The sequence below is a fragment of the Arachis ipaensis genome, chromosome B9 (assembly GCF_059453495.1).
Source record: "Arachis ipaensis isolate K30076 ecotype BB chromosome B9, ASM5945349v1, whole genome shotgun sequence".
Taxonomy (NCBI): Eukaryota; Viridiplantae; Streptophyta; class Magnoliopsida; order Fabales; family Fabaceae; genus Arachis; species Arachis ipaensis.
Window position 1 is genome coordinate 48,477,156 of NC_142444.1, and position 19,206 is coordinate 48,496,361.

The 19,206-nt window shown below is 40.4% G+C and overlaps 1 non-coding gene and 1 pseudogene across 1 annotated transcript; one reads left to right on the top strand and one right to left on the bottom strand.

The window, feature by feature from the left end:
• The first annotated feature begins 1,842 nt into the window (after positions 1-1,842).
• LOC148544576 (uncharacterized) lies at positions 1,843-2,897 on the top strand (annotated as a pseudogene).
• Positions 2,898-14,616: 11,719 nt separating this feature from the next.
• On the bottom strand, positions 14,617-14,720 carry LOC148544577 (small nucleolar RNA R71). The gene has a single exon (XR_015900565.1). It is a non-coding gene; the product is annotated as a small nucleolar RNA R71 (small nucleolar RNA).
• Positions 14,721-19,206: the final 4,486 nt, after the last annotated feature.

Here is a 19,206-nt window from a genome sequence, read left to right on the forward strand (position 1 = left end):
TTTCAGGGAGGCAGTTAATTATTTGGATAAGTAGAACTGGACTTTTTGGTCGTGTCGGACCTCTTAGGAGGTCGGGTAAGTGGAGGTCCTTAGTGAGCCTTTAAACTTAATGGGCCTGGCTTTACGTTTTGGGTCAAGGTATGAACAGTGTCCCTGCTTGAGTCCGAGCTTTCATAAGGTCGGGTTCAAGCATTTATAGTTCCTGCTTCATGCCTCGGGTGCGCCGCCTTCATGAGGTCAGGCACTCAATGTGTTTCAAATTTTGAAACGTTGCCTCTTTAATGATATGGCGAATGTTACACGAAAGTTTCCTGGAAATCCGCCCATGGCTTTAAAGAGGGGGTGTGAAATGTCTTTTTGCCCCTTATTTCTTATAAAAGCCTCGCGCTTTTCTTCTTTTCTCTTTTCTATTTCTGAAAACGCATCTCTCTGCTTCGAAAGTTCATAAAAAACCTTTCATTCTTCTTCCCCTGTTCTTACTTCATAACAAAATTCTAGTTCAAGATTTCTCCATCTTGAATCTTTTGAAGATTTCTGTATGCTTCGAAGCAGAACGTTTGAGTTTTGTTGCTGTTTGACGTGCCCTTCCATATTCGCGCTTCATCAAGGTTGGTGCTTTTACCCCTTTTTCTTGTTTTCTGTTTCGATTGTTCTGGTTTCTTTTATCTTCTTTTGGATGATATGATAATTGGAGATATTTGTTGGTGACAGGAGTTTTTGCGTTTCCTTTAACTCTCACTGCTTGTTTGTTGTTGAAAACATTTTTGAGACTGTTTATTGTCTGAGATTGTTGCTATGGACTTTGATTGTGTTGCCCCCAATTGGTGTCACATTTGTTTTTTTGAAAGTGACAACATTTCAGTATCTTGGGGGGTTTTTGTTGAAAAAAATATTTTTGAATTTGTAGTCTTTATTCTGTTGATAGAAAACCCGACTTCTTTAGTGATGATTTCTTTGTTTGTTTTATTTGTAGGTATAGCTTTATGTCTCGATCTGTTATTCACAACATGTCGACCAAAGTTCCCTCTCACTTAACCTGGGTAGATATTACTGTTCCTACTCTTGTCCCCATTATCGATAGAGAGTATGCCGAGACCTTCCGTAGGCACTATAAGTTGTGTGAAAACCGAGAAGATGAGCGAAGCTATGAGATAGTGGTAGTTGACCCCGAGGAGAAGGTGTGTTTTCCCCCGCTAGATAGGTCGGAACGCCCTTTCTTTTATGCTTATGACTATTTTTTCACTAAACTAGACATTAGCCTTCCTTTTTCCAACTTCGAAATCAATGTCCTTTGGACTTGCAACGTTTCTCCTTCCTAACTTTATCCCAACTTGTGGGCTTTTCTGAAAATATACCAACTTTTTTGTCGGGAGCTTGATGTCCGACCTTCCCTCAAAGTTTTCTTTTACCTCTTTGTTTTAACCAAGCCCTTTGGTTCCAAAAAGATAGCTTGGCTTTCCTTTCGTGCCGTTTGGGGTAGGAAGGTTTTCTCCATTTTTGACGAGTCCTTCCACGATTTTAAAATTATTTTTTTAAAATTCAAGCTGTTAAGGATGCCCGACCTTTCTTCCTTGATGAGAACAATGAACCTAGTTTTTCATTGTATTGAGAAGAGAAACCAGTAATAGCCAAGTATAATATAGATGATTTAGATGATCTTAAGAATAGTGTAGTTGGCTTGTTTCAAGAGTGTTGGGGCCAGGCACCTTACTTGGATACCAAAAAATTCTTAGGGAATCCTAGTCAGCTCCGGTCTGAACTAGGTAGCCTTTCTTTCTTTTACTTATGAATTCTTGTTGTGAAATTATGTCGGCGACTGACGTGTCTTTATTTTCAGAAAAAATGGCTCTTAAGTCGACTGCCATAAAGATGCTTTGGGCCACCAGAAAGAACATCGTAGCTCGGGGTATACAACAAAAGGAAGCTAGTGACACTACTGCCCGACCTTCACCCTCAAAGTCGAACTCGGGAGCATCAACTTCTCGAAGGATTATACCCACCCCGGTGTCTCATCCAATTCCCTCTACCTCGGACAGTGTTGTTGCCTGTCCTCTTCCTTCTTCCTCCAAACCCCCTCCCAAAAGGCAGAAGACTTCTAAGGGGGAGAGCATATACGACAAAGGTTTTGACGGGCCTGGCTAGAGCGAAAAACATATCCTCCCTCCCTCATAGCCACAATATCATGGATGATGTATCCCTTAGAAACCATCTTTAGCTCCTGGCCTGAGGCAGAATTCGAACAGCGGGCATATGTGCAGCCTTGGCTAGGGAGTTAGAGAAAACTCCCCTTGGTGCCACCCACAGTTCCTTGGTGGCTTCTCAGGCCGAGGTAGAGAGGTTAAAGGAGATAAAAAAAGGAGCTTAAGGAGGAGAGATATGGATTGACATCCGACTTGGGTAAAGCTCGGGCCAAGGTGATGCAGGCAGAGGTGGCCTTGGTTATGTTGGAGGGGATGAAGAAGAAGGCAGAGGAGAGCTATACCCGTGTTTTCGGGGAGAGGCTCGACCTTGAGGATGAGATAGCTAAGGCCTGGGACAGATATGCAATTCTGGAGGAATCTATGGCTGAAGGAATGGACAAGATGCCCGCAAATCTGAAGGCCCAGATCCAAGTCATTGCTCCAGATGCGGGCCTTTCCCTACTCAGCCAGGATAATATTGTGGTAGAGGGAAAGATCATCTCGGGTCCCGAGGATGAATAAGAGGTTCCTCTACCTAACCCGAAGACTTCAGGTGCAGAAGTCGGTCAAATTCCTCAAAATCCTGAGCTTATAAATGTTGAACTCCCGCTTTCGCCGACTGGTCCTATTCTGGCTATGCTGGTTTCTGAATATAACCCGACTCCTTCTGCCCGAGCTGAGGATGTTGCTACTGGCGATGAACTCAACCCTTTGTAGTTCCTTTTACTTGTTGTAGTATGAATGGCCCGAAGTGTGGGTCTTTTATGAACAATCTTTTATTTGTAATAGCTTTGTAGCTTTCTGAATAATTTATTTCATTATAGTTTAAACACCTTTTGGAATTTCCTTTTAAGAACCTTTCCTTATTATGACTATGATTATAGGTTTTTGGCTTTTTGTTAGTTTAGCTCTTAGCCTATACAGTTGTTTAGTTAGAAATCATGTTTCAACAACTTTTACTATTGTTTTCTTTGCTAAGTTTAAAATTGATGTCAGCGAGGTAGATCGGTAAAGAATATTGTGTTTCCCTTTATAAGTTCCGACTTCGTGTAATCGAACTTTGTCAAGTTATTTTTACACTTTGTTTTTATTCCGCCTTAATTTTTTGGCTGATTTTACAAATTTTTTATATAAATTCTTACATTAATTTGTACCTCGTCACTTCATCTTGCTAACCACTCTAGGTCGGGCAATAATTTTTGCGGTTTGTCGAGCTTAAATTAATGCATTTTTAAACTTTAAAGAAAATAGATTTATCATTGATAAATGAAAAATTTCTTTGCATAAATTTGCTACTAAGGATTTTGACTACCCTTAACCCTTGTTATGGTGCCTCATTAAAGTCCCCTTCAGAAAAGAAACCATTTTTCGAAAAAAATCTTTAAGGTCGGAAAAAAGAGTACACCAGGGAACCAGGTGCGCAACCTAACTATAGTATTTCCTTAGGTTACATGCGTGCCACGACCTCGGGAGTTCCCTTCCTTCTAGGTCAGACATTTTATAGTAAAATTTTTCCAAGACTTCAATAATCTTGTAGGATTCTTTTCAGTTTGCAGCTAGTTTTTCTTCTCCCGACTTCTGGATTCCGATATCATTTTGGATCAGTATAAGGTCATTTGTGGTGAAGCTTCTTTTGATCACCTTTTGATTATACCTTAAGGCCAACCTTTGCTTTAGTGCTTGATAAACCACTATGAATTTGGTGAGGAAGAGCTCGAAAGTGAAGAATCTTTTCAAAAGGTGGAAGTCCTTCGGCAAGGTTGGACGGGAGTTGAATACTTTGTCAAGATCGTCGGAGACTTCTCTACCTAGGTTGTCGTCTACTCCTTTGTTTGAGTGGGTAAAACTTATCTCTCTTAGCTTCAGATGGCCAACTTAGGAGGCTTTGTGGAATGAAGTGTAAGAGAAGGATGTTTAGTGGTTGGAGTTGCAAATCAAGACTCATCAAGGTTGAGATTTCAAGAGCTACATGCAAGGGTTGGACTAGTGATCAATTGGTTGGATCTAAGAGAAGAGTTTGGTACTTCATTGAGAATTCGGATTTCTTGCCACCCGGTTGGAACAATGATGATCCACTTAAAGATGGACGTAGAAACAAGATTTAGGATCCCAGCATACAAGAGGATCAACTTTGGGAGCTCAAAGCTTGTGAAGAACTTCATCAAGGCTTGGTGAATTCACTTGGAAATATTGGAGCTTGTTGGAAGTCCAAGCATTGGTGGAAGTTTCAAGATGAGTTCAAGCACAAGCCACCATGACAAGGAGCTCACCAAATTTCGAACTTAAGGACTTTAACTAAAAGTGCTAGGTGGGAGACACCCCCACCATGGTAAATTCTTCCTATTTTCTCTTTTATTTATATTGGTAATAAATTGAATTTTTATTTTTAGTTAGGATTATTTAGTTTAAGATGTGGTTTCACTTATTTAATAAAGTTTGGCTTTACTTTGGTAGCTTGTTAGTTTATTTTAAGCAAAAAAAAAGGGGAAGCTCACGCGTGCCCGTGGCCGATGCACACGCGTCATATTGAATGTTGCTCTCTAGTACAACCTAACCCACGCGTGCGCGTCGCTGATGCGTCATTTACAATTTTGGCTTCCCACGCGTGAGCGTGGCCGACACGTATGCGTCGTATGTTAATGATGCCACCTCCAATATAAAACCCCGAGAGTTGTGCGGGAACTGTGAGAGTGTTGTGCGAAGAGCACAATTCACCTCCATGCGTATGCGTGACTGACGCATACGCGTTACTTTCTAATGTCTGCTTCTCACACATACGCGTGAGGGACGCTTACTGATAAACCCCAATTTTGTGGTTTATATTGTGTAGAATTTGGGGGTTTTTGTCAATATTTTTCACACTTATCCACAAGAAATGCATGGTTTTGTGTTCTCTTTCTAATTTTACTTCATGATGAAAAACATGCTTATTTTGCCTTAGAATTGCTATATTTTGATCCTCTTTTATTGTCATTCAATGCCGTGATGTAATTGTTGAGTGATTTTAGGGTTTATAGGACAAGAATGGCCTAGAAGAGAGAAACAAAGCATGCACAAAAGGAAGGAACATGAAGATTTGGATTTTGGGAACTTCAGCATGGGCGCGCACGCACACTTCACACGCATGCGTGGATGTGGATAGCTGGAAGCTACGCGCGTAAATTGGCGCATCCGCGCGGATCAGAGAAATCCCACCGACGCGCACGTGCACATGGCGCGTGGTGCACGAAATTGTGTATGTCAATGTCAATATTACTATTTCTTACAATTTCGCACAACTAACCAGCAAGTGCACTGGGTCGTCCAAGTAATACCTTTCGTGAGTAAGAGTCGAATCCCACGGAGATTGTTAGCTTGAAGCAATCTATGGTTATCTTGTAACTCTTAGTCAGGATATCAATTATAATTATCAATTTGAATTGCGAAGAATAAAAGAGCATGAAATAAATACTTGTTATGCAGTAATGGAGAATATGTTGGAGTTTTGGAGATGCTTTATCTTCTGAATCTCTGCTTTCTCCCTATCTTCTCCTCCACGCACGCAAGGTTTCTCCCATGGCAAGCTGTATATTGGTGGATCACCATTGTCAATGGCTACCATCCGTCCTCTCAGTGAAAATGGTCCAGGTGCGCTGTCACCGCACGGTTAATCATCTGTCGGTTCTCACTCATGCTGGAATAGGATCCATTAATCCTTTTTCGTCTGTCACTACGCCCAACCTTTGTGAGTTTGAAGCTCGTTACAGTCATTCAATCCCTGAATCCTACTCAGAATACTACAGACAAGGTTTAGACTTTCCAGATTCTCAAGAATGCTGCCAATGGATTCTAGCTTATACCACGAAGATTCTGATTAAGGAATCTAAGAGATACTTATTCAATCTAATGTAGAACGGATGTGATTGTCATGCACGCGTTCATAGGTTGAGAATGGTGATGAGTGTCACGGATCATCACATTCATCATATTGAAGTGCGAATAAATATCTTAGATAGAAACAAGCGTGTTTGAATGGAAAACAGAAATAATTGTATTAATTCATCGAAACTCAGCAGAGCTCCTCACCCCCAACAATGGAGTTTAGAGACTCATGCCGTCAAAGAGTACAAAGTTCAGATCTAAAATTTCATGAGATACAAAATAAATTTCTAAAAGTCTTTTAAATACTAAACTAGTAACCTAGGTTTACAGAAAATGAGTAAACTATGATAGATAGTGCAGAAATCCACTTTTGGGGCCCACTTGGTGTGTGCTGGGGCTGAGACTTAAGCTTCTCACGTGCCTGGGTTGTTTTTGGAGTTGAACGCCAGGTTGTAACCTATTTCTGGTGTTGAACTCCGACTTGTAACCCGTTTCAGGTGCTGAACGCCAGACTGCAACAGAACTGGAGTTGAACGCCAGTTTAGGTCGTCTATTCTTGAGCAAAGTATGGACTATTATATATTTCCGGAAAGCTCTAGATGTCTACTTTCGAAAGCAATTGGGAGCGCGCCAATTGGACTTCTGTAGCTCCAGAAAATCCATTCCGAGTGCAGAGAGGTCAGAATCCAACAGCATCAGCAGTCCTTTTTCAGCCTGAATCAGACTTTTGCTCAGCTCCCTCAATTTCAGCCAGAAAATACCTGAAATTACAGAAAAACATACAAACTCATAGTAAGTTCAGAAATATGAATTTTGCCTAGAAACTAATGAAAATATACTAAAAACTAACTAAAACATACTAAAAACTACATGTAATTAACCCCAAAAAGCGTATAAAATATCCGCTCATCATAACACCAAACTTAAACTGTTGCTTGTCCCCAAGAAACTAGACAAATAAAATAGAATACAAATAAGTCAAGAAGCAATAATTTCTCAGAGTTTTTGAGTGAAGCTCAGATTCTAATTAGATGAGCGGGACTAGTAGCTTTTTGCGTCCGAACAGTTTTGGCATCTCACTTTATCCATTGAAGCTCAGAATGATTGGCATCTATAGGAACTTAGACTTCAGATAGTGTTATTGAGTCTCCTAGTTCAGTATGTTGATTCTTGAACACAGCTACTTTATGAGTCTTGGCCGTGGCCCTAAGCACTTTGTTTTCCAGTATTACCACCGGATACATAAATGCCACAGACACATAATTGGGTGAACCTTTTCAGATTGTGACTCAGCTTTGCTAGAGTCCCCAATTAGAGGTGTCCAGGGTTCTTAAGCACACTCTTCTTTTTGCTTTGGACCTTGACTTTAACCGCTCAGTCTCAAGTTTTCACTTGACACCTTCACGCCACAAGCACATGGTTAGGGACAGCTTGGTTTAGCCGCTTAGCCCAGGATTTGATTCCTTTAGGCCCTCCTATCCACTGATGCTCAAAGCCTTGGATCCTTTTTATTACCCTTGCATTTTGGTTTTAAGGGCTATTGGCTTTTTCTGCTTGCTTTTTCTTTTTCTCTCTCTCTCTCTTTTTTTCCTGCAAGCTTTTGTATTCACTGCTTTTTCTTGCTTCAAGAATCAATTTGTTTATGATTTTTCAGATTATCAAATAACATTTCTCCTTTTTCATCATTCTTTCAAGAGCCAACATATTTAACATTCATAAACATCAAATTCAAAAGACCTATGCACTGTTCAAGCATTCATTCAGAAGACAAAAAGCATTGCCACCATATGTAAATAATTAGAATTTTTATTATTAAAAACTCGAAAAATATTGCCTCCTTATTCTAAAGAAAATTTGCTATTTTATTCCTGTTTAATGATGATGAGAAAAATAAATTATAGCTTAATTGGAGATAAAATCAAAATATAGATACTAATTACTACTATATAACTTCTAAGGTAAAACTCAAATAAGAACAATTATCACAGAGTTAAGGCTAAGATTAGAACTTAACAACCTTGACTTTGGGAAGTGGATGCCTCTTTAGTCTGTAGAGTGCTTGGTCCTTCAAGAGATAGCTTCTGACGCTTTAATTCCTTCAGTTCACGCCCTTGCTCTTCTTGTTCTCTGAGCAGTTTGCAGAGCATGCTGTTTTGATTTTGCTGTTCTTCCTTTATTTGATCCATAGCTTCTTGCAACTTGGTAACAGATGCTTCAAGATGTTCCCAATATTCAAATTGAGGGATTTCTAGGAGGAATTCATGTGCCCCCCTCTTAATGGGGTTATCCTGCACTTGCTGTTTTTCCATTGTGGTTTTAGTGATTGGTTGCTCAACTGAGATATACTCTGTTATCCCCTCCTCACTCCAGCATCTTTGCAAAGCATAGAGATTAAGCTTGGGTAAGCCAACCTTGCATCCTTGGAGTTCTTGTTTGCAATTATGTAAAGTTCACATGAAATCAGTTGATGAACTTCCACTTCTTTTCCCAACATAATGCAATGGATCATCACTGCTCTCTTAATGGTGACTTCAGAGCGGTTTCTAGTGGGCAATATAGAACATCCAATGAAGTCCAGCCATCCTCTGGTGACTAGTTTGAGATCTTCTCTCTTGAGTTGATTTGGGATGCCCTTGCTGCTGGTTGTCCACCTGGCTCCAGGGATGCATATATCCTCTAGAATCTTGTCCAGGCCCTTGTTTGTTCTCATCATTCTCCTATTGAAGGAGTCTGGGTCATCTTTTAGCTGAGGTAGCTTAAGATCTCCCTGATTTTGTCAGGGTGGATGTGAGTCATAGAGGGCAGTTCCAGATATTCTCTGCCTGTCTGTTTGCCACAGATTAGCGTAGAATTCCTGAACCATATTCTTTCCCACTTTTGTTTCAGGATTAGCTAGGATTTCCCAGTTCCTGTTTCGAATTTGCTCTTGGATCTCCGGATATTCATCTTCTTTCAGATCGAATTTGACTTCCGGGATCACTGATCTTAGACCCATTATTTTGCAGTAATGGTCTGAATGTTCTTTGGTTAAGAACATCCCTTGATTCCAAAGTGGTTTTGGAATACTCTCTTTCTTGCCTCTTGGAGTGGGTTATTTTCCTTTAGGAGCCATGATCTTAGTGGTTATGGTTTAGTGATCACGGATAAACACACCAAACTTAGAGGTTTGCTTGTCCTCAAGCAAAAGAAAAGAAACGAGAGGGATAGAAGGAGAGCTAGTGTCGAATGGTGGATGAGAGGAGGGAGGCCGAATGTGGCTTTAAAAGGGAGGGGGTGGGTTTTCGAAAATTTTAAAAAGATAAGATAGAGGATATGATTTATAAAAGATAAGTATGATAAGAAAAAGATATAAAAATTTGTGGATGATATTTGGAAAAGATAATTCTGAAATTTTTTTATTTTGAAAAAGATTTTGAGTTTTGAAAAATTTGAAAAAGAGTTGGATTGGATTGAAAAAAAAAATATTTGTGTTTATGGATTAAGATACATTTGATATTTTTGAAATAGGGATTTTAGAAATTAGGGTTAAAAAAAAATTTTGGAATTGAGAGTTTGTAACATGTTTATGCAAGAAATAATGAATTGAAACATGAAAATTAAAATTAAAATGAAAAATGTGAAGTAAAAACGAATTTACCTCCTCTCTACCATCCTGGCGTTAAATGCCCAAATGCCGCATGTTTTGGGCGTTTAACGCCCAAATGCTGCTTCTCCTGGGCGTTCAACGCCCAGCTGTTGCTTCTTTCTGGCGTTGAACGCCAGGAACTCCTTTGTCACTAGGCGTTTTTCTGAACGCCCAGGATGCTGTAAATCTGGCGTTAAACGCCCAGAAGCTGCTTCTTTCTGGCGTTTAACGCCCAGATGGCTATCTTTACTGGCGTTAAACACCCAGTAGATGCTCCTTTTGGGCGTTTAACGCCCAGTTGTACCTCTTACTGGCATTTTCTTGCCAGTGAGCTCTTTTTTTCTGTTTTGTGTGCTGAATCCTTCTGTAACCCTATGAACCTATGCAATTGACTTTTTACCATATTAAAATTGAACTTATATGCTCTAAAAATAAATAAAATGAAGAATAGGGCAAAATAACAAAAAGAGTTTTGCCAATGGCTGGGTTGCCTCCCAGCAAGCGCTTCTTTATTGTCTTTAGCTGGACTTTGCTGAGCTTTTAAACTAGCCTTAGCCTTGAGCACTCTTGCTCAACATTGCCTTCAAGATAGTGTTTGATTCTCTGTCCATTAACAATGAACTTCTTATCAGAATCAATGTCTTGAAGCTCCATATAACCATATGGTGATACACTTGTAATCACATATGGTCCTCTCCACCGGGATTTCAGTTTCCCAGGGAATAGCCTGAGCCTAGAGTTAAACAACAGAACCTTTTGTCCTGGTTCAAAGACTCTTGATGACAACTTTCTGTCATGCCACCTTTTCGATTTCTCCTAAGCTTGGCATTTTCGAAAGCAGTGAGTCTAAATTCCTCTAGCTCATTTAGCTGGAGTAATCTTTTTTCTCCGGCTAATTCGGCATCAAAGTTCAGAAATCTGGTTGCCCAGTAGGCCTTATGTTCCAGTTCTACGGGCAGATGACAGGCCTTACCATACACAAGCTGGTATGGAGAGGTCCCTATAGGAGTCTTGAATGCTGTTCTGTAAGCCCACAGAGCATCATCCAAGCTTCTTGCCCAATCCTTTCTGCAGGTACTTACAGTCCATTCTAGGATCCTTTTTAGTTCTCTGTTAGAGACTTCAGCTTGCCCATTTGTCTGTGGATGATATGGAGTTGCCACCTTGTGGCTAATCCCATATCGGACCATGGCAGAGTAAAGCTGTTTGTTGCAGAAGTGAGTGCCCCATCACTGATTAGTACTCTAGGGACACCAAACCTGCTGAAGATATATTTTTGGAGGAACTTCAGTACTGTCTTAGTATCATTAGTGGGTGTGGCAATGGCCTCTACTCATTTGGATACATAGTCAACTACCACCAGAATGTAAGTATTTGAGTATGATGGTGGAAAAGGGCCCATGAAGTCAATTCCCCATACGTCAAACAACTCAATCTCTAGGATCCCTTGTTGAGGCATGGCGTAACCATGAGGCAGATTACCAGCTCTTTAGCAACTGTCACAGTTACGTACAAACTCTCGGGAATCTCTATAGAGGGTAGGCCAGTAGAAGCCACATTGGAGGACCTTGGTGGCTGTTCACTCACCTCCGAAATGGCCTCTATATTGTGATCCATGGCAATGCCATAAGATCCTCTGAGATTCTTCTCTAGGCACACACCTAGGGATTATTCCGTCTGCACATCTCTTAAAGAGATAGGGTTCATCCCACAAGTAGTACTTTGCATCAGTGATTAATTTTTTCTTTTGCTGCCTGCTGTACGCCTTGGGTATGAAGCTTGCAGCTTTATAGTTTGCAATGTCTGCAAACCATGGTGTTTCCTGAATGGCAAACAAATGCTCATCCGGAAAGGTCTCAGAGATCTCAATAGAGGGGGGAAACTCCCCTTCTACTGGTTCTATCTGGGACAGATGATCAGCCACTTGGTTCTCTGTCCCTTTTCTGTCTCTTATTTCTATATCAAACTCTTGCAGAAGCAACATGATGCCAAGGCATCTTAGGCGAGTTTCACTAGCATTTTTCTGTTAGTTTTAGTTGTTTTATGCACTTTCTTGAGCTTAAAGTAACCAAGAATGGTTAAATGAATAACAAAGCAATGAACCATCCAAATAGTATGATTTTTATGCAAATTTCATGAGTTTTTAGTTATATTACTTGAATGCTATGAATGGAAGATTCTCATGAAAACTTGCAAGACTTTGATGCAGTTGTTGGATGATTTCAGGAAAGAAGAGGCTAGGCCAGGAAGCAACAAAAATCAATAAAGGAAGCTTGAATATCACATGTGGAGTTTAAGTTCCAGTTTAAGCTTAAACTGGAACTTAAACGGCCAAAATCATAAAAGCTGAGGAAAGGGTGAAAGTGGCGTTTAACCTCCAGTTTAACCTTAAACTGGAAGTTAAACGCCAGAAATGGGAAATGCACCAGGGAGCCATTTCCACGTTTAAGCTCCAGTTTAACCTTAAACTGGAGCTTAAACGTGTTCGACCAAGTTTTCTCCTCCAGGGTTGCTCTCTCCATTTCCACGTTTAAGCTCCAGTTTAACCTTAAACTGGAGCTTAAACGTGTTCGACCTCCAGGGCTGCCTTTCCTATCTCCACGTTTAAGCTTCAGTTTAACCTTAAACTGAAGCTTAAACGTGTTCGACTACGTTACCCTCCAGGGCTGCCTTCTTCCATTTCCACGTTTAAGCTTCAGTTTAACCTTAAACTGAAGCTTAAACGTGCTTCCACAAAAGGCATCACTGGAAGTGTCTGGCGTTTAAGCTGCAATTTAAGCTTAAACTGCAACTTAAACGCCACTATTGGAAAAGGTTTCTGGGCCAAAAATATTGCAGTTTAAGTTAGCTTTTGAGCACAAACATTAACTTAAACTTACTCTGGTATGAAACCCAATTGAATATCATGGTTTATGGGATTGGGCCTGAAGGATTGATGAGTCTGGAGCTTTAATTTGTTGAGTCTTGTGTCATTACTTGTTTATCACTAAGTTTGCTCAATGAATGTTACAGAATTGGATCACAGCCTCATCAGGATTATGGATCATAAACCCAAAGCAAAAGGAAAGCAGGAAGAGGCCTCAAAGCCCAAGAAACACAACAGAAGCTCAATATAGAAAGTGTATAAATAGGATAGAATTTAAGTTAGGAAGGACTTTTACCTTTTCATTTTGCTAGTTTTCATACCTTTGTAATTGAATTCAGAGCTATGACTCACTAAACCCCCTTTCATTGGGTTAGGGAGCTCTATTGTAATTCAATGAATCAATAATAGTTTATCTTCTTCTTCAATCTTTTCTCTTGAATTTTGTTAGAAAGCTTCTCGATCTAATTCCATTGGGTAGTTGTCTTGGGAAAGAAACTACTCATAATTGGAATCCTTCGGAACCTTGGGAAAGGAATGGAGGATTCATGCTAGAGAAGCTTTCTCACAGTGAATTGGATTGGGGTTTGGATGGATATTGTGACATGTAATCCTACCAAATTGTGGTTCATGAAACTGTGTGGTATAATCAGTGATCGAGCATCATCTCTTCTTATGAACATTTAAACCAAGGGATTGGGAATTTGTTTGTTTTTAGAGAGAATTGGTGAGCCAAGGGATTGGGATCCAATCATATAAGATTGCCAAGCAAAATTCAATGAACGCATTGGTTGAGGAAGAGATAAACATGTTTTGATTCGGAGATCTCAATATCTCCTATAACCCAATGAATTCCCCATTTCTGATTTCCACTTTCTCTTTACATTCTGCAACTCAATTCATGCAATCACCCCCATTCCCTTTTAAATTCAGCAATTTAGCTTCTGCTCTTTAATTCATGCAATTTAAGATTCTGCCATTTCAATTTCTTGTCATTTACGTTTCCCGCCAATTTTACATTCCGCAATTCTCATCTAATTCTTGATTCCGCTCAACTAGACACACTTCTAATCCGAATTGCTCATTCAACCAATCCTTGTGGGATTCGACCTCACTCTATTGTGAGTTTTTACTTGACGATAACCGGTGCACTTGCCGGAAGGAATTTTGCCGATCGTGCAATTTCCTAAATCGTAGCATAACAAGTTTATGCGCATCAAGTTTATGGCGCCGTTGCCGGGGATTGGTTTTCGATTGACAATTCTCAAATTGGAAGTTAACTAGATTGAGCATTTTTTTTGTTTTGATTAATTCAGTACAAGTTACTTGTTGAATTTTAATTTCTGCACTCTGTTACATGCTTTCTTTCTTTATGCCTTTAAATTCAAGCAACTAACTCACTGACTCACTAACTATTTGAATTAATTCCTCAACTGCTCTAACCATACTCTTCCATTAACCAAGAGTATTTCACTTGTTTGTTGCCTGTGCTGTGTTCTTGTATGACAGGTAGGAGAGGAGAGACATCAACTCCTCCATATACCGAACCAGAGAGGACCCTTCATAGACTTAGAAGGGAAGCAAGAGGGAAGAGAGTACTGGGAGAAGAAGAATCTGAAGGAGAATCTGAGGACAATTTTGAGGAAGCTTTAGATCTCAACATGGATAGAGAAGTTCACAACCATGAGAGAGCTGATGGAAACAATGCCATTCCTGAGAGGAGGGTTCTTAGTTCATACATAAACCCAACCTCTGGGAATTGTGGTAGCAGCATTCAGAAACCACCCATTCAGGCCAACAATTTTGAACTCAAACCACAGCTAATATCACTTGTGGAGAATCATTGTTCATTTGGTGGGAGTGCTAATGAAGATCCAAACCAACATCTCACAAAATTCCTGAGAATTTGCGACACTGTGAAGTCCAATGGAGTCCAGGAAGATACCTATAAACTGCTCTTGTTCCCATTTTCACTTAGGGACAAGGCAGCTAAGTGGCTGGAATCATTCCCAAGGGGGAGCCTAACAACATGGGACGAGGTGGAAAGCAAGTTTCTGGCACGTTTCTACCCCCCACAAAAGGTCAATAGGCTTCGATCTGAGGTTCAGACTTTTAGACAACAAGATGGTGAAACTCTCTACGAGGCATGGGAGAGATTCAAGGATTTGACAAGGAAATGCCCACCAGACATGTTCCATGACTGGGTGCAATTGCATATTTTCTATGATGGACTCTCTTATGAATCAAGGAAGGCTGTAGACCATTCATCAGGAGGTTCATTGAACAGGAAAAAGACTGTGGAAGAAGCCATTGAAGTGATTGAGACAGTGGCTGAGAATGAGTACTACTATGCATCAGAGAGACACAACACTAAGGGAGTCATGGAGCTGAACCATGTTGATACAATTTTAGCCCAAAACAAGGTGTTTGCCAAGCAACTAGCAGAGCTCACTAGGAAATTAGAAACAAAGCAAGTGGCTGCAATACACACACAAGATCAAGAGGAAGTAAGCACTGAAGGAGGTGATTGGGAAGAGGCCAACTATGTGGGAAACCAACAAAGGCAATCATATGATCCACATTCCAACACTTACAATCCATGATGGAAAAACCACCCAAACTTTGGGTGGGGGAACCAACAAACCCAACCACAAAACCACAAACCTTACAACCACAACCAACATAACAATTCCACATACCAAAACTCCAACCAAAGATCATACCAAGCCACACAAAACACTTACTCCCAACCATCATATCATGGCCAAAATAATCAACCTACCCAACCTAATCCGAACCAACAATTTCAAGATCAATTAAACAGGATAGAAGGAGTGCTTGCAAACATGGGTCAGGACATAAGAGAGTTGAAAAACTTTAGGGATGATGTGAGATCTACCTTAAGGAACCATGGTGAAAAACTCAAGAGGATGGAGTCTCAAGTAGGAGAGCTATCTCAACAGGCCCCCAAGTCAACTGCAGTGTTCCCTAGTGACACAGAAAAGAATCCTAAAGGGGAACAAAAGAGAGTGAGGTGGGAAGAATGCAAGGCCATCACCACATTGAAGGAAGTCTCAGAAGAAGAAGGAATCAGACCCTCAGAACAGGAGCCAGAAATCTTGAAGGAAGGTGTGGAAGAAGCTAAGCAGGAAGGTGAAACTGAACAAGCCAAGGAACTGCAAACAGGCATGCTGGAAACATACCAACCAAAAGCACCATTTCCTCAGAGGTTAGGAGGAGGTGAAAAAGGGAAAACCTATTCAAGGTTTTTAGAGACATTTAAGTCTCTCCATATCAATATTCCCTTCCTTGAGATCCTCCAGCAGATGCCTACACATATCAAGTATTTAAAGGAATTGTTGAGCAAGAAAAGAGTTTTGAAGGGAGGACAAACGGTAACAATGAACAAAGAATGCAGTGCCCTCATCAAGAAGGACACAGTCTCTAAGAAAACAGACCCAGGAAGTTTTCATATCCCCTGCATCATAGGGGAAACAAAAATTGACAGAGGATTCTGTGATCTAGGAGCTAGCATAAATGTGATGCCTCTAACTCTTATGAAGAGGCTACAACTGAATGAGGTGAGATCCACTGATGTAATCATACAACTGGCTGACAAAACTCAGAAGCAAGCTGAAGGGGTAGTTGAGAATGTGCTGGTGAAAGTGGGAGATTATTACTTCCCCACAGACTTTGTCATTTTGGACATGGAGGAAAGCTACTTACACCCTATCATTCTGGGCAGGCCATTTCTAGCCACTACTAGAGCGCTCATAGATGTAGAACAAGGAGAGCTAATTCTGAGAATACATGATGAACAGCTCATTTTCAAAGTTTTCAAACCTGCATCTGAGCCTGAACCAGAACCTGAAAAGCCTAAGGATGATAGTAGCCATCTGTGTTTGGAGGAAAGTAATCCAGCAGCTAAAACTCTAAAACAGTCCTTGGAAGGCAAACAAGAATTGCAAGAGTTAAAGCCACAAGAATCAATAGAAACAGATCAGAAGGATCCTCATGGCATAAGGGTCAATGAAGAAATCCTCAAGAGAAAGGGAAGAATTGTAAAGAAATTGCCAAGAGGATGGAGAAACAAGAAAATTCCCACTGAAGGTTTCTCTCCGGGAGATAAAGTGATATCAAGTCATTATCTGCCAATTCCACCTGGCCTCAAAACCATTCCTTCCCAGCTCCCTCAAGTGTTCACAATCAGGAAAGTTCTTTCTATGGAACATTTAGAAGTCATGAAGGAATCAAATGGGGACGTTTTCATAATGAGAGGAGAAGGCATCAAGCACTACAATCCACCCTAACAAGGGACAACCGTCAAGCTAGTGACGTTAAAGAAGCGCTTCATGGGAGGCAACCCATGTTTTAGTATCCTTACTCTTTATTGTTTTGCTTTGCATCTAATAAAGCATGGTTTCTTATGCATGAACTTGAATCCTCAGGACAACTGTTGAAAGAGTGCACTAAACATTGCATGTAAAATACAATTGGTATCTAAGTTTGGTGTGCCTGAAGGCACCCCAAATTTTATTCAAATTGTATTCAATCTTTCATTCAAAGTGCACAACCAAACATTAAGTTTGGTGTTCCTTTTGAACACAGTTAATGAAAAGCAAGAAGTTCCTCTGGATTTAGAAATTCATGACAAGTATACCATTTGCATGTTTTAATACTTTGATTTCAATTACTTTAGGTAGTAAAATTGTTTAAGATCAAAGAGCCAAAGTGACTATGATTTGTTATAATTATGCACATTCATTAAGGATAACCAACATGGATTTCATGTCATCAGGAGACATCACCAAACACTAAGTTTGGTGTCCAGTAATAAGTGTGCATACATACAAAGGTCACGGCTATAAGCTCAGGAAGTCAATCATTGATTTACAATTCAAAAAGAAAGAAAAAAAAAAAACATGTACAAGTACTATTCATTATTCACATGAACGAAAAAATGATAGCAATTTTGTTTGCTTGTGCAGGTACAAAAGGAAGGATAAGAATGGAGGAAAAAGACAAGGGGGAGGTACGGTGCTTGGTCAAAAAGGAAGTTCACAAGTCTTTGAAACTAACACATGGGAAAAGGAAGTTCTGCATGAAAAGATAGCTACATGTACAACCTAATGCACTCAGAATACTTCCAAGAAAATGAAAAGCAATTCGTCCTTTTCCCTAATTCATATATTTACCATCAAGCCACCCTTCACAAATCACCCTAGCCGTCCATTTTTCACTTACGGGCACTATAAAGAACCACTTGGGGAACGAGTTCCACACCACCAAATATCCTTCATGCACATTTTCTTTCATCATAGCATAACTATCTCTTGCCGAAAACAACCTCACCACACTTCCAACAACACTTCTTGCTTCACCTTGTCAACTTTAGCTTGTCACTTACCAAAACTAAAGAACCAATGGCAGCCTCATCTAGCCACAAAAGAAGAAAAGACAAGCAGCCAATGGAGGAGAACAGGGAATTCGATGCATGGAGATACAAATCAGTTTTCCATGAGATTCAAGCCGAATGGATGAGACCTAAAACGGTACTAGCTGAGGTTCCCTTTGACCTTGAAAAGGATGAGTTCCTAGGTGTTTGGGAGAAGATCAAAAAGAGGAAGTGGGAGCTCCTGACTAAGCCAATCACTAGAATCAACATCAACCTGGTGAAAGAGTTTTATGCAAATGTAGTGAGGGAGGATTCAACCTTGAAACCCACATACAAAAGCTATGTGAGAGGGGTGGAAGTTGACTTCAGCCCCAAGGCAATCATGAAAACTCTTGGCCTGAAAAACATACGTTTCAGCCAAGCAAGTTATGAGGAAAGGATGATAGGAGAACCTGACTATACGACTATTGCTGAAGACCTTTGTGCCATCAGAGCTGAATGGGTGAGAAAAACAAGAGGGGCTCCAAGAGTCTTGAGAAGAGGAGACCTAACACCTGAAGCTAAAGGGTGGTATGCAATAGTTAGGAGATCCATCCTACCCACTGCAAACTCTTCAGAAATAGTCCCTAAAAGAGCCATCTTGCTACATTGCATTATGGTGGGAGGGGAGATCAAAGTTCATAAACTCATTGCTGAACAGATACAAGAGCTTAGTGAGAAAAGTGATCCTGAATCCTGGCTCCACTTCCCTAGCACCATCATTAGACTATGCATCGATGCCCAAGTACCACTTGAAGATGAAAGACCTAATTGGCTACATCCTGGAATGGCCATAACTGCGTACAGAATGACTCTTGGCCCAATTGCTCCAAGACATACAAAAAAAAGAAATGAAGAAGGGCAACAAGCAGAAGCAGAGCAAGAAGCAGAGCAAGAAGGACAAGAAGGAGAGGACGGAGAAGAAGAGCAAGAAGAGCAAGGAATTCCAGAAAGAAGACAACAAATTCCCAGAGACCCCATGGATATGAGCAGAATGCAGGAAATCATAGAAGGAATGTCTCAACAATACATGAGGTCTCAGGAGAGACAAGAGGACTTTCACCTAAAAATGATGGATATGCAAAGGAACTTTGAATCAAGATTCTTAGATCTACAAAGGGAACAGAATTTACACTTACAGGAATCCTTCAGCCACATATGCCAACACCAAGATACCAATGTCTTGGCAATCAAGGAAGCCACCACTTTACAGAACGCAAGATACTCAGTTCAAGCTGATTAC